General features: G+C 36.8%; 1 pseudogene; it reads left to right on the forward strand.

Annotated features, from left to right (window-relative positions):
- Window positions 1–11,295: 11,295 nt before the first annotated feature.
- On the forward strand, window positions 11,296–12,226 carry LOC120862252 (annotated as a pseudogene).
- Window positions 12,227–13,419: the final 1,193 nt, after the last annotated feature.

Here is a 13,419-nt window from a genome sequence, read left to right on the forward strand (position 1 = left end):
TTGGAAAAGACTCTGATGCTGGGAGGGATTGGGGGCAGGAGGAGAAGGGGACGACCGAGGATGAGATGGCTGGATGGTATCACAGATCGATGGATGTGAGTCTGAGTGAACTCCGGGAGATGGTGATGGACAGGGAGGCCTGGCGTGCTGTGATTCATGGGTTTGCAGTGTCAGACACGACTGAGTGACTGAACTGAACTGAACTGAAGACACCATCAGGCCTGCTCACAGAACAGAGGACTTAGCAGAGCTAGCCAGCTGCAGACCATCGTCCTCCAGTGACAGGCAGCCAGAACCAGAAGGGCGCAATCATGGCCCCAGAGAGGCACTATCTACCAAGCTGCAAGCAAGCTTCACTGCTAAGACTTCTTGAGATTCTGGGCTCTCAACATCCGTCTGAGAAGGTGCACCAGTTGTACACCCAGAAAATCAAGTGGCAGGGACAGGGGAGGTGATAAGTCACAGCAACTGCACTCGCCAAACACCTGGTCACCTGAGCTGCTCGGACCTGGGAAGGGCCCAAAATGCAGGCCCAACCGAGTCTAGGCTTCTGAGGACTACCCGAGTACCTGAACCTGAGCAGCTTAGACCTGGGAAGTGCATACAACCCAGGGCCAGCCTCAGACGGTTCCCAGCAGAGCAACCTAGAGCCTAAGCAGTGTAGACAGGGAAAGCACACATGCTGTGAGCAGGGGCAAACCCAGTGTGGCTAAGTCACTGCGAGCACACACCAGTGATAACCCTTGGTGGTGTCCCTCTCCAAAGCATGACTGAACAGTTTAGTTTAGTTTAGTTCAGTTAATCAGTTATGTCCAACTCTCTGCGAACCCATGAATCAGCATGCCTGGTCTCCCTGTCCATCACCAACTCCCGGAGTTCACTCAGACTCATGTCCATCGAGTCCATGATGCCATCCAGCCATCTCATTCACTGTCGTTGCCCTCTCCTCCTGCCCCCAATCCCTTCCAGCATCAGAGTCTTTTCCAATGAGTCAACCCTTCACATGAGGTGGCCAAAGTACTGGAGTTTCAGCTTTAGCATCAATCATTCCAAAGAACACCCAGGACTGATTTCCTTTAGAATAGACTGGATGGATCTCCTTGCAGTCCAAGGGACTCACAAGAGTCTTCTCCATTTCAAAAGCATCAGTTCTTCGTCACACAGCTTTCTTCACAGTCCAACTCTCACATCCATACATAAGCACTGGAAAAACCATAGCCTTGACTAGAAGGACCTTTGTTGGCAAAATAATGTCTCTGCTTTTGAATATGCTATCTAAGTTGGTCATAAGTTTCCTTCCAAAGAGTAAGTGTCTTTTAATTTCATGGCTGCAGTCACCATCTGCAGTGATTTTGGAGCCCAAAAAAATAAAGTCTGACACTGTTTCCACTGTTTCCCCATCTATTTCCCATGAACTGATGGGACCATATGCCACGATTTTCGTCTTCTGAATGTTGAGCTTTAAGCCACGTCTTCTGAATGTTGAGCTTTAAGCCAATCTTTTCACTCTCCTCTTTCACTTTCATCAAGTGGCTTTTTAGTTCTTCTTCACTTTCTGATAAAGGGTGATGTCATCTGCATATCTGAGGTTATTGATATTTCTTCTGGCAATCTTGATTCCAGCTTGTGCTTCTTCCAGCCCAGGGTTCACATGATGTACTCTGCATATAAGTTAAATAAGCAGGGTAACAATATATAACCTTGATGTACTCCTTTTCCTATTTGGAACCAGTCTGTTGTTCCATGTCCAGTTCTAACTGTTGCTTCTTGACCTGCATATAGTTTTATCAAGAGGCAGGTCAGGTGGTCTGGTACAGGTGAGCCTAAAAAGGTATCCACCACCACCCCCTTGTGCCAGGGTGGAAATTAGACACTGAAGAGACCAGCAAACAGAAGTTAAAACAGAGGGAACCTCCTTGGAAGTGACAGGTGCAATAGATTAAAACCCTGTAGTTAGTACTGACTACATAGGAAGGGGCCTATAGATCTTGAGAAATATAAGCTGGGCCAAGGAATTATCTGAAAATGAACTGACCCCAAGCTGCCCACAACAACAACAGAGAAAGTCCTAGATATATTTTTACTATTTTTATGATCATTCTTTATTTTTTTAATGTTTTTTAAATTTAAGTCCTCTATTACTCCTTTAATTTTCATTTTTATAACCAACTATTACTTTGCAAAAAAAGAGACCCTATTTATTAAAGCAAACTCCATGTATATGTATATGTATATGTATATATGTATATATATATATATATATATATATAATTTTTTTGACTTTCTTTTTCTTTAATATTGTATTTCTGAAAATCCAACATCTACTCTAGATTTTTAATCTTTGATTTTTGGTATTTGTTATCAATTTTGTACCTTTAAGAACCCAATCTTCAGTACCCATTTTTACTTGGGAGTGAGATTACTGGCTTGACTGTTCTCTTCCCATTTGGACCCTCCTTTCTCTCTACCAGGTCACCTCTATCTCCTCCCTCCCCCTTCTCTTCTGTACCCAACTCTGTGAATCTCTTTCTGTGTTAGGACTGTGGAGAACACTTAGGGAACTGATTACTGGCTGGATCTGTCTCTCTCCTTTTGATTCCCCCTTTTATCCTCCTGGCCACCTCTGTCTCTTTCCTCCCTCTTCTCTTCTCCGTGTAAATCCATGAACATTTCTGAGGGATCCAGACTGTGGAGTGCACATAAGGAAGTGATTACTGGATAGCTTGCTCTCTCCTCTTTTGATTCCCCCTCATCTCATTCAGGTCACCTCTATCTCCCTCCTCCCTCTTCTCTTCTCCGTGTAACTCTGTGAACCTCTCTGGGTGCTCCTCACTGTGGAAACTTTTCATCTTTAACCTAGAGGTTTTATCAATGATGCTGTATAGATGAAGAAGTCTTTAGGCTACTATAAAAATAAGACTGAAAACCAGAAGCAGGAGGCTTAAGTCCAAATCTTGAGAACACCAGAGAACTCCTGATTCCAGAGAACAGTAATCAACAGAAGGTCATCAAACACCTCCATACCTACACTGAAACCAAGCACCACTCAAGGCCCATAAAGTTCCAGAGCAAGACATACCATGTGAATTCTTCAGTAACACAGGAACACAGTCCTGAGCTTCAATATACAGGCTGTCCAAAGTTACTTCAAACCCATTGTCATCTCATAACTCATTACTGGATACTTCATTGCACTCCAGAGAGAAGAAATCCAGCTCCACCCACCAGAACACTGACACAAGCTTCCCTAACCAGGAAACTTTGACAAGCCACCTGTACAACCTCACCAACAGTGAGGAAACTCCACAATAAAGAGAACTCCACAAACTGCCAGAATACAGACAGGCCACCCCAAACACAGCAGTATAAACAAGATGAAGAGACAGAGGAATACCCAGCAGGTAAAGGAACAGGATAAATGCAAACCAAAGCAAACGAAAGAGAAAGAGATAGGGAATCTACCTGATAAAGAGTTCCAAATAATGATAGTGAAAATGATCCAAAATCTTGAAAACAAAGTGGAATCACAGATAAACAGCCTGGAGGCAAGGATTGAGAAGATGCAAGAAAGGTTTAACAAGGACCTAGAAGAAATAACAGAGAGTCAATATATAAATAATAATGCAATAAATGAGATTGAAAACACTCTGGAGGGAACAAAGAGAATAACAGAGGCAGAAGATAGGATTAATGAGGTAGAAGATAGAATGGTATTAATAAATGAATCAGAGAGGAAAAAAGAAAAACAAATTAAAATAAATGAGGATAAGCTCAGAGACCTGTGGGACAATGTTAAACACCCAAACATTCGAATCATAGGAGTCCCAGAAGAAGAAGACAAAAAGAAAGACCATGAGAAAATACTTGAGGAGATAATAGTTGAAAACTTCCCTAAAATGGTGAAAGAAATAATCACCCAAGTCCAAGAAACACAGGCAGTCCCAATAGGATAAATCCAAGGTTAAACACCCCAAGACACATAGCAAGAATACTGGAGTGAGTTGCCATTTCCTCCTCCATGGGATCTTCCCAACCCAGGGATTGAACCCAGGTCTCCCACATGACAGGCAGACACTTTAACCTCTGAGCCACCAGGGAAGCCACATTGATCAAATTGACAATGATTAAACACAAAGAACAAATACTAAAAGCAGCAAGGGAAAAACAAAAAATAACACACAAGGGGATTCCCATAAGGATAACAACTGATCTCTCAATAGGAACTCTTCAGGCCAGGAGGGAATGGCAGGGCATACTTAAAGTGTTGAAAGAAAATAACCTACAACCCAGATTACTGTATCCAGCAAGGATCTCATTCAAATATGAAGGAGAAATCAAAAGCTTTACAGACAAGCAAAAACAGAGAATTCAACACCATCAAACCAACTCTCCAACAAATGCTAAAGGATACTCTCTAGACAGGAAACACAAAAGGGTGTATAAACCCGAACTCAAAACAATAAAGTAAATGGCAATGGGATCATACTTATCAATAATTACCTTCAACGTAAATGGGTTGAATGCCCCAACCAAAAGACAAAGACTAGCTGAATGGATACAAAAACAAGACCCCTATATATGTTGTCTACAAGAGGCCCACCTCAAAACAAGGGACACATACAGACTGAAAGTGAAGCACTGGAAAAAGATATTCCATGCAAATAGAGACCAAAAGAAAGAAGGAGTAGCAATACTCATATCAGATAAAATAGACTTTAAAACAAAGGCTGTGAAAAGAGACAAAGAAGGCCACTACATAATGATCAAAGGATCAATCCAAGAAGAAGATATAACAATTGTAAATATATATGCACCCAACATAGGAGCACCGCAATATGTAAGACAAATACTAACAAGTATGAAAGGGGAAATTAACAATAACACAATAATAGTGGGAGACTTTAATACCCCACTCACACCTATGGATTTATCAATTAAACAGAAAATTAACAAGGAAACACAAACTTTAAATGATACAATAGTTCAGTTAGACCTAATTGACATCTATAGGTCATTTCACCCCAAAACAATGAATTTCACCTTTTTCTCAAGCACACATGGAAACTTCTACAAGATAGATCACATCCTGGGCCATAAATGTAGCCTTGGTAAATTAAAAAAAAAAAAACTGAAATCATTCCAAGCATCTTTTCTGACCACAATGCAGTAAGATTAGATGGCAATTACAGGAGAAAAACTATTAAAAATTCCAACATATGGAGGCTGAACAACACGCTACTGAATAACCAACAAATCACAGAGGTAGTCAAAAAAGAAATCAAAGTACACACAGAAATGAATGAAAATGAAAATACACAACCTAAAACCTGTGGGACACTGTAAAAGCAGTGCTAAGAGGAAGATTCATAGCAATAGAGGCATACCTCAAGAAACAAGAAAAAATCAAATAAATACCCTATCTATACACCTAAACCAACTAGAAAAGGAAGAAACGGAGAACCCCAGGTTTAGTAGAAGGAAATAAATCTTAAAAATTAGGGCAGAAATAAATGCAAAAGAAACAAAAGAGACCATAGCAAAAATCAACAAATCCAAAAGCTGGTTCTTTGAGAGGATAAATAAAATTGACAAACCATTAGCCAGACTCATCAAGAAACAAAGGACGAAAAATCAAAGCAATAAAATTAGAAATGAAATTGGAGAGATCACAACAGACAACACAGAAATACAAAGGATCATAAGAGACTATTATCAGCAATGATGTGCCAATAAAATGGACAACGTGGAAGAAATGGACAAATTCTTAGAAAAGTACAACTTTCCAAAACTGAACCAGGAAGAAATGGAGAATCTTAACACACCCATCACAAGCACAGAAATTGAAACTATAATCAAAAATCTTCCAGCAAACTAAAGTCCAGGTCCAGACGGCTTCACAGCTGAATTCTACCAAAAATTTAGAGAAAAGCTAACACCTATCCTACTCAAACTCTTCCAGAAATTGCAGAGGAAGGTAAACTTCCAAACTCATTCTATGAAGCCACCATCACCCTAATACCAAAACCTGACAAAGATGCCACAAACAAAGAAATCTAGAGGCCAGTATCACTGATGAACATAGATGCAAAAATCCTCAACAAAATTCTAGCAATAAGAATCCAACAACACTTCAAAAAGATCATACACCATGACCAAGTGGGCTTTATCCCAGGGATGCAAGGATTCTTCAATATCCACAACTCAATCAATGTAGTACACCACATTAACAAATTGAAAAAGAAAAGCCATATGATTATCTCAATAGATGCAGAGAAAGCCTTTGACAAAATTCAACATCCATTTATGATAAAAAGTCTCCAGAAAGCAGGAATAGAAGGAACATACCTCAACACAATACAAGCTATGCATGACAAACACACAGCAAACATTATCCTCAATGGTGAAAAATTGAAAGCATTTCCCCTCAAGTCAGGAACAAGACAGTGGTGCCCACTTTCACCACTACTATTCAGCATAGTTCTGGAAGTTTTGGCCACAACAATCATAGCAGGAAAAGAAATAAAAGGAATCCAAATGGGAAAAGAAGAAGTAAAACGCTCACTGTTTGCAGATGACATGATCCTCTACATAGAAAACCCTAAAGGTGCCACCAGAAAATTACTAGAGCTAATCAATGAATATAGTAAATTTGCAGGATATAAAATCAAAACACAGAAATCCCTTGCATTCCTATACACTAACAATGAGAAAATAGAAATAGAAATTAAAGAAACAATTCCATTCACCATTGGAACGAAAAGAATAAAATACTTGGAAAGATATCTACCTGAAGAAATAAAGACCTATATATAGAAAACTATAAAACACTGATGAAAGAAATCAAAGAGGACACTAATAATGGAGAAATATACCATATCCATGGATCAAAGGAATCAATATAGTGAAAATGAGTATACTACCCAAAACAATCTACAAATTCAATGCAATCCCTATCAAGCTACCGGCGATATTTTTCACAGAACTACAAGAAATAATTTCACAATTTGTATACAAATACAAAAAATCTCGTAGAGCCAAAGCAATCTTGAGAAAGAAGAATGGAACTGGAGGAATCAACCTGCCTGACTTCAGGCTCTACTGCAAAGCCACAGTCAAGACAGTATGGTACTGGCACAAAGACAGAAATGTAGATCAGAAATATAGATCTAAGCACCTATGGACACCTTATCTTTGACAAAGGAGGCAAGAATATACAATGGAGAAAAGACAATCTCTTTAACAAGTGGTGCTTGGGAAAACTGGTCAACCACTTGCAAAAGAATGAAACTAGAACACTTTCTAAAACCATAGACAAAAATAAACTCAAAATGGATTAAAGATCTATATGTAAGACCAGAAACTATAAAACTCCTAGAGGAGAACATAGGCAAAACACTCTCCGACATACATCACAGCAGGATCCTCTATGACTCACCTCCCAGAATACTGGAAATAAAAGCAAAAATAAACAAATGGGACCTAATTAAAATTAAAAGCTTCTGCACAACAAAGGAAACTATAAGCAAGGTGAAAAGAGAGCCTTCATTTTCATTTTTACTTTATTTTGCTTTACAATACTGTATTGGTTTTGCCATACATTGACATGAATCAGCCAATCAATTGTTTTAGAGATACTCTTCTAAAGTCCTCACTTTGTATTAATATTCAATTTGGGTATTGCTACTTGACTGTTCATGTTTTTCATTAACATACTTTACATTTTATTAAGGACCTTTACATTCTAGAAGGATTGAAAACATGAATGTTTGTGATGCCTCCTCACTCCTTGGTCTTAGCATGATAGCTTGGCACATATTAGGGAAACTAAAATCTTTCACTGAATGGATGTGTGGGCAATGCATATAAAACAACTGGTTCAGCAGCTACTAACAATAATCTAAGGATTCACTTAGATTGTTGATTATGTTGCTGATGTATACAATCCAAAAATCGTTAAACTTCAAGATCTACAAAGTCAATTATGCAAGAGGAAGAGATAGAAAATAAGTGTTCTTTTTTTTCTGTCCAAAAAATGGGTTACATTTTTATTTAAAAATTTAAATTAAAAATGAAAATTTCACTCCTAAACAAAATAACGTTCCTTTGTCTCTATAATTTACTTTAATTTTTCCTTTGTGGCCAATAAGAGATAATGTTTTCAGGTTTCTGCTATTGATTTCATGTATCCATTTCCTAATATTTTCATAGATATATAAATTGTCTACAGGCACTTATTATTTCAAATAAAAAATAAATGCTATATAAAAAAAAGAGAAAAGACAGCCTTCAGAGTGGTAGAAAATAATAGCAAATTAAGTAACTGATAAAGAATTAATCTCAAAATATACAAGCAACTCCTGCAGCTCATTTCCAGAAAAATAAACGACCCAGTCAAAAAATGGGCCAAAGATCTAAATAGACATTTCTCCAAAGAAGACATACAGATGGCTAACAAACACATGAAAAGATGTTCAACATCACTCATTATCAGAGAAATATAAATCAAAACCACAATGAGGTACCATTTCACACCAGTCAGAATGGCTGTGATCCAAAAGTCTATAAGCAATAAATGCTTGAGATGGTGTGGAGAAAAGGGATCCCTCTTAACACTGTTGGTGGGAATGCAAACTAGTACAGCCACTATGGAGAACAGTGTGGAGATTCCTTTAAAACCTGGAAATAGAACTGCCATATGACCCAGCAATCCCACTGCTGGGCATACACACCAAGGAAACCAGAATTTAAAGAGACACATGTACCCCAATGTTCATCGCAGCACTGTTTATAATAGCCAGAACACGGAGGCAACCTAGATGTCCATCAGCAGATGAATGAATAAGAAAGTTGTGGTACATATATACAATGGAGTATTACTCAGCCATTCAAAAGAATACATTTGAATCAGTTCTAATGAGGTGGATGAAACTGGAGCCAATTATACAGAGTGAAGTAAGCTAGAAAGAAAAACACCAATAGAGTATACTAACACATATATATGGAATTTAGAAAGATGGTAACAATAACCCTGTATGCAAGAGAGCAAAAAAGACACAGATGTATAGAACAGTCTTTTAGACTCTATGGGAGAGGGCGAGGGTGGGATGATTTGGGAGAATGGCATTGAACATGTATAATATCATATGTGAAATGAATTGCCAGACCAGGTTCAATGCATGATACAGGATGCTTGGGGCTGGTGCACTGGGATGACCCAGAGGGATGGTATGGGGAGGGAGGTGGGAGGGGTGTTCAGGATGGGGAACATGTGTACACCCGTGGCGGATTCATGTTGATGTATGGCAAAAACAATGCAATATTGTAAAGTAATTAGCCTCCAATTAAAATAAATAAATTTATATTAAAAAAGAAAAACAACAACAAAAAGAAATAGAAGGTCAAATTTAATTAGAAGAAACTAATACTGTATGAAATCGAGACAGACAGTTGGCTTTGGTAAAAGCCTTAGTTTCTTTATAGGCTTAATATATTTGTGTATAAACTAAAATGTTCCTGTTTAATTTGGGGGTGGGAAAATTTTTCAACTGGTTGTTTTTTTTTTTCCCATGCCCATAATTAAAATAATGGCTTTGTTTATGTCTTTTCAAATGAACAAGTGATTGCTTCAAGTTGACCAAATCAGTATTTTAAATATCAATGGCTAATAAAACAATGACGATTTATTGAGTTGAGTGTTTTGTGACAAAATATAAGATATTTCACCATTTTACAAATATTGTTCAGTTGTTAAGTCATGTCTGACTCTTTGCGACCCCATGGACTGCAGCACGCCAGGCTCCCCTGTCCTTCACTATCTTCAGGAGTTTGCTCAAATTCATGCCCATTAAGTTGGTGATGCTATCTAACCATCTCATCCTCTTCCACTCATCCTCTTCTTTTGCCTTCAATCTTTCCAAGAAACAAGTCTTTTTCAATGAGAGATAGCTTAAGTTTAGAGGACTAAGTGTTTTGTACCAATTTCACACACCGCAGTGTAATTAATAATGGATTCTATACCACAAATGTTTGTCTTCAGAAAGCCTTTCCCACACACCTTCATGCACTTTTTCTCTGAACTATACTGTGTAAAATTTTTACATGTGGATTCTGGAAAAGTCTTAGATTGGACAAATAAGGAGGAAAAAGTCATACTCCAATTCAAACCACTGAGAAAACTATTGCTTTTAAAATATGGTACAGTGAGTTAGGAGCAAAGTCGTGAAGGTAAAACTTCCTTTTGTTTCTCTGTTTTTAGTTTTAGATACCATTCTATTCTGTGGTTGATTTAGTATATGATTTTTATTAATGTGCCAGAAATAAACATATTCCTGTTATAAAATGTTAGAACTTTACTATCTATAATCAGTAATGAAAATATAACTAAGCAATAAAAAATTTTCAAACCAATTACATTGAGTTCTTGCATAGTTTCCATCTTCCTCTTTGTAAATATACATGTATCATTATATAAATAAATATTTAATTTTATATGCTACCTCATTTTAAAATTATTTTGAGGCAGGATATTTTCTACTAGTGAATATTTTCAGGTTTTATACTTTCTTCTATATCATTAAAGGTAAACTTTGTAATACTTATGGTTAATTGTGTCTTTAACAAATTTGAGTTTGTAGACATACAGAGCAATGTTTCTTTTCAAGAACTTGTATATTTTTTAGAAGTGGGAAATATTTGGCAACTAATCATTATTTTGAAAAATTTGACTGATTGATCAAATATTTATATTTATTAACATTTATTTTGAACCTAATGTTCTTAAAGATGGGCTTGTGAAAATCATGAAACTAATCAGAAACAAAAAATACTATCAAATTTTCATTTTGTGAATCTGGAATTATGTTCATTAAACATAGTTTCATGATATTATTGTGTTTTAATTAATTTTTATTGGACTAGAGTTGATTTACAATGTTGTGTTTACTTTCTGCTGTACAGCAAAGTTAACCAGTTATATACATAGATATATCTGTTCTTTTAGATTCTTTTCCCAATGGGTCATTATAGAGTACTGAGTAGAGTTCCCTGTGTTATAGTGCAGGTCCTTATTAGTATCCATTTTATTTATAGTAGGTTGTTTATGTCAATTTTAGTCTCCCAGTTTATGTCTCCCTCCTTTCCCCTTGGTAACCATAAGTTCTCTTTATCTACATCTAAAACTCTATTTTCATTTTTGCAAATAACAGAAATAACAGACATTAGTGTTATTATAGGTTTTTTCTATGAATATTTCTAATACCAACTTATGCATTATGTCCTTTCAAGGGACTATGGATTATGGAAAACAGAAATAATGTCACTGTGTTTATTCTTTTGGGACTATCTCAAAGTAAGAACATTGACATCTTCTGCTTTGTCTTATTTTTATTTTGCTACATTGCTATTTGGATGGGAAATTTGCTCATAATGATTTCTATTATATGCAGTCCTCTCACTGACCAACCTATGTATTTCTTCCTTAATTACCTCCCACTCTCTGACCTTTGCTACACATAGATGGTAACACCCAAACTAATGACTGATTTACTGGTAGAAAGGAAGACCATTTCCTATAGTAACTGTATGACACAGCTTTTTCTCCTTCACTTCCTTGGAGCCATTGAGATTTTTATCCTTACAGGGGTGGTCTATGACCTCTATGTGGCTATCTGTAAGCCCCTGCACTACACCATTGTCATGAGCAGACCAAAGTGTAACACAATTATCATAGCTTGTTGTACTCGGGGACTTTTACACTCTGCCAGTCAGTTTCTTCTCACCATCTTTTTTACCATTCTCTGGCCCCAATGAGATTGATCACTACTTCTGTGATGTGTATCTTTTGCTGAAATTGGCTGGCATGGATACATACAGGATTGGTCTCCTGGTAGTTGTTAATTCAGGTCTGATTGCATTGTGGACTCTTGTTATTTTGATGGCTTCTTATTTTCTGATATTACACACAATCAGGGATTACCCTGCAGAGAACTGCACCAAAGCTCTTTCCACTTGCAGTTTTCACGTCACTGTTTTGGTCCTATTCTTTGTACCTGTCTTCTTCGTTTACATTAGATCAGTTGAAACTTTTCTGGAAGACAAAGTGTTTGCTCTTTTCTACACCATCATTGCTTCCATATTCAACCCTCTGATCTGTACATTGAGAAACTTGGAAATGAAGAATGCTGTGAAGAAAGTGTGGTATCATCAATTTCTTAAGAAAGGGCAGTAACATACATGAAAAAAAAAAAATTTCAGAAAGTCACTTTAGGGCTAGAAATATCATGAGCCCAGGATAATATGGGATGATCTACAAGGAGTTTACAGGGATTGCAAAAGCTGGGTACAGAACCTTCAGCATTTTCTCAGGTCTCTCCTGGTTGGGAAATTTAATTTTTTTCATGTTTATTTTCCCTCTTTTCTCTTCTCATACCTGTCTCAAGAATACCTTAATTTGACATTGTATTTTGACTGTGCAATAAAATATTTTATTTCTCCATATATATATATATATGAAAGGTTGTTTTTTTCTTTTGAAATGCTTAATTTTCTAGGAAATGGTAGGTGGAGAATAGTGGAAAGTGGGTGTATTGATAAATTTTATTCAAATTTACTAGATTTAAGTAAAATAATTATGTCAGTTCTTAAAGTGAAACTAATAGTCATGTCCAACTCTTTGCAATCTCGTAGACTGTAACTTGCCATATTCCTCTGTCCATGAAATTCTCAAGGCCAGAATACTGGAGTGGGCAACTATTCCCTTCTCCAGGGGATACTCTACACCCAGAGATCTAACATGGGTCTTCTGTTTTGCGTGAAGATTCTTTACCATCTGAGCTAACAGGCAATCCCTTTTAAAATATCAGACCAATATTAAATAAGCATCCTTGATTACTGAAACAGAAATTCTCTGGTAGCATATAACCAGTTCTCTAATTCTTTCCTTTGGATTGCCAATCTTATTCTAGGGTGCTCTTAATGACATAAAGTAATAGGAAGTCATCTAATAGAGGAAAAATATCGTGAGATTTTACTTCCAGCTTCTCAGAGGAGAGCATTTAAAGGAGGAATTTTGAGCAGAGGCTAGTAGGTAAATGAGTGTAACATTTGACTCCTTTGGCTACTTAGAGTTTATTACCACTCTTCTATATTAAATTTGAATCTCCTTATAAAAAAACAATAACATCTCTATGTTTTTGCCAAACAAGATGCTTCTACAAAGACAATCTCTCTTTCTCTCTCCCAAAAAGGAAATGCAAATTCTAAACCTTCTGGACAATGTTAGTTTCTCTTCTAGTTCAGGTTGCAATCTTTCTTGAATAATCTGTCACAATAAGAAAACATTGTAAAATTAATACTCAAAACTTAAAAAAGAAAAAAAAATAGTATGTAATTAAATGTATGAAAAATATACAATGCTAAATG

The sequence above is a fragment of the Oryx dammah genome, unplaced genomic scaffold (assembly GCF_014754425.2).
Source record: "Oryx dammah isolate SB20612 unplaced genomic scaffold, SCBI_Odam_1.1 HiC_scaffold_3, whole genome shotgun sequence".
NCBI lineage: Eukaryota > Metazoa > Chordata > Mammalia > Artiodactyla > Bovidae > Oryx > Oryx dammah.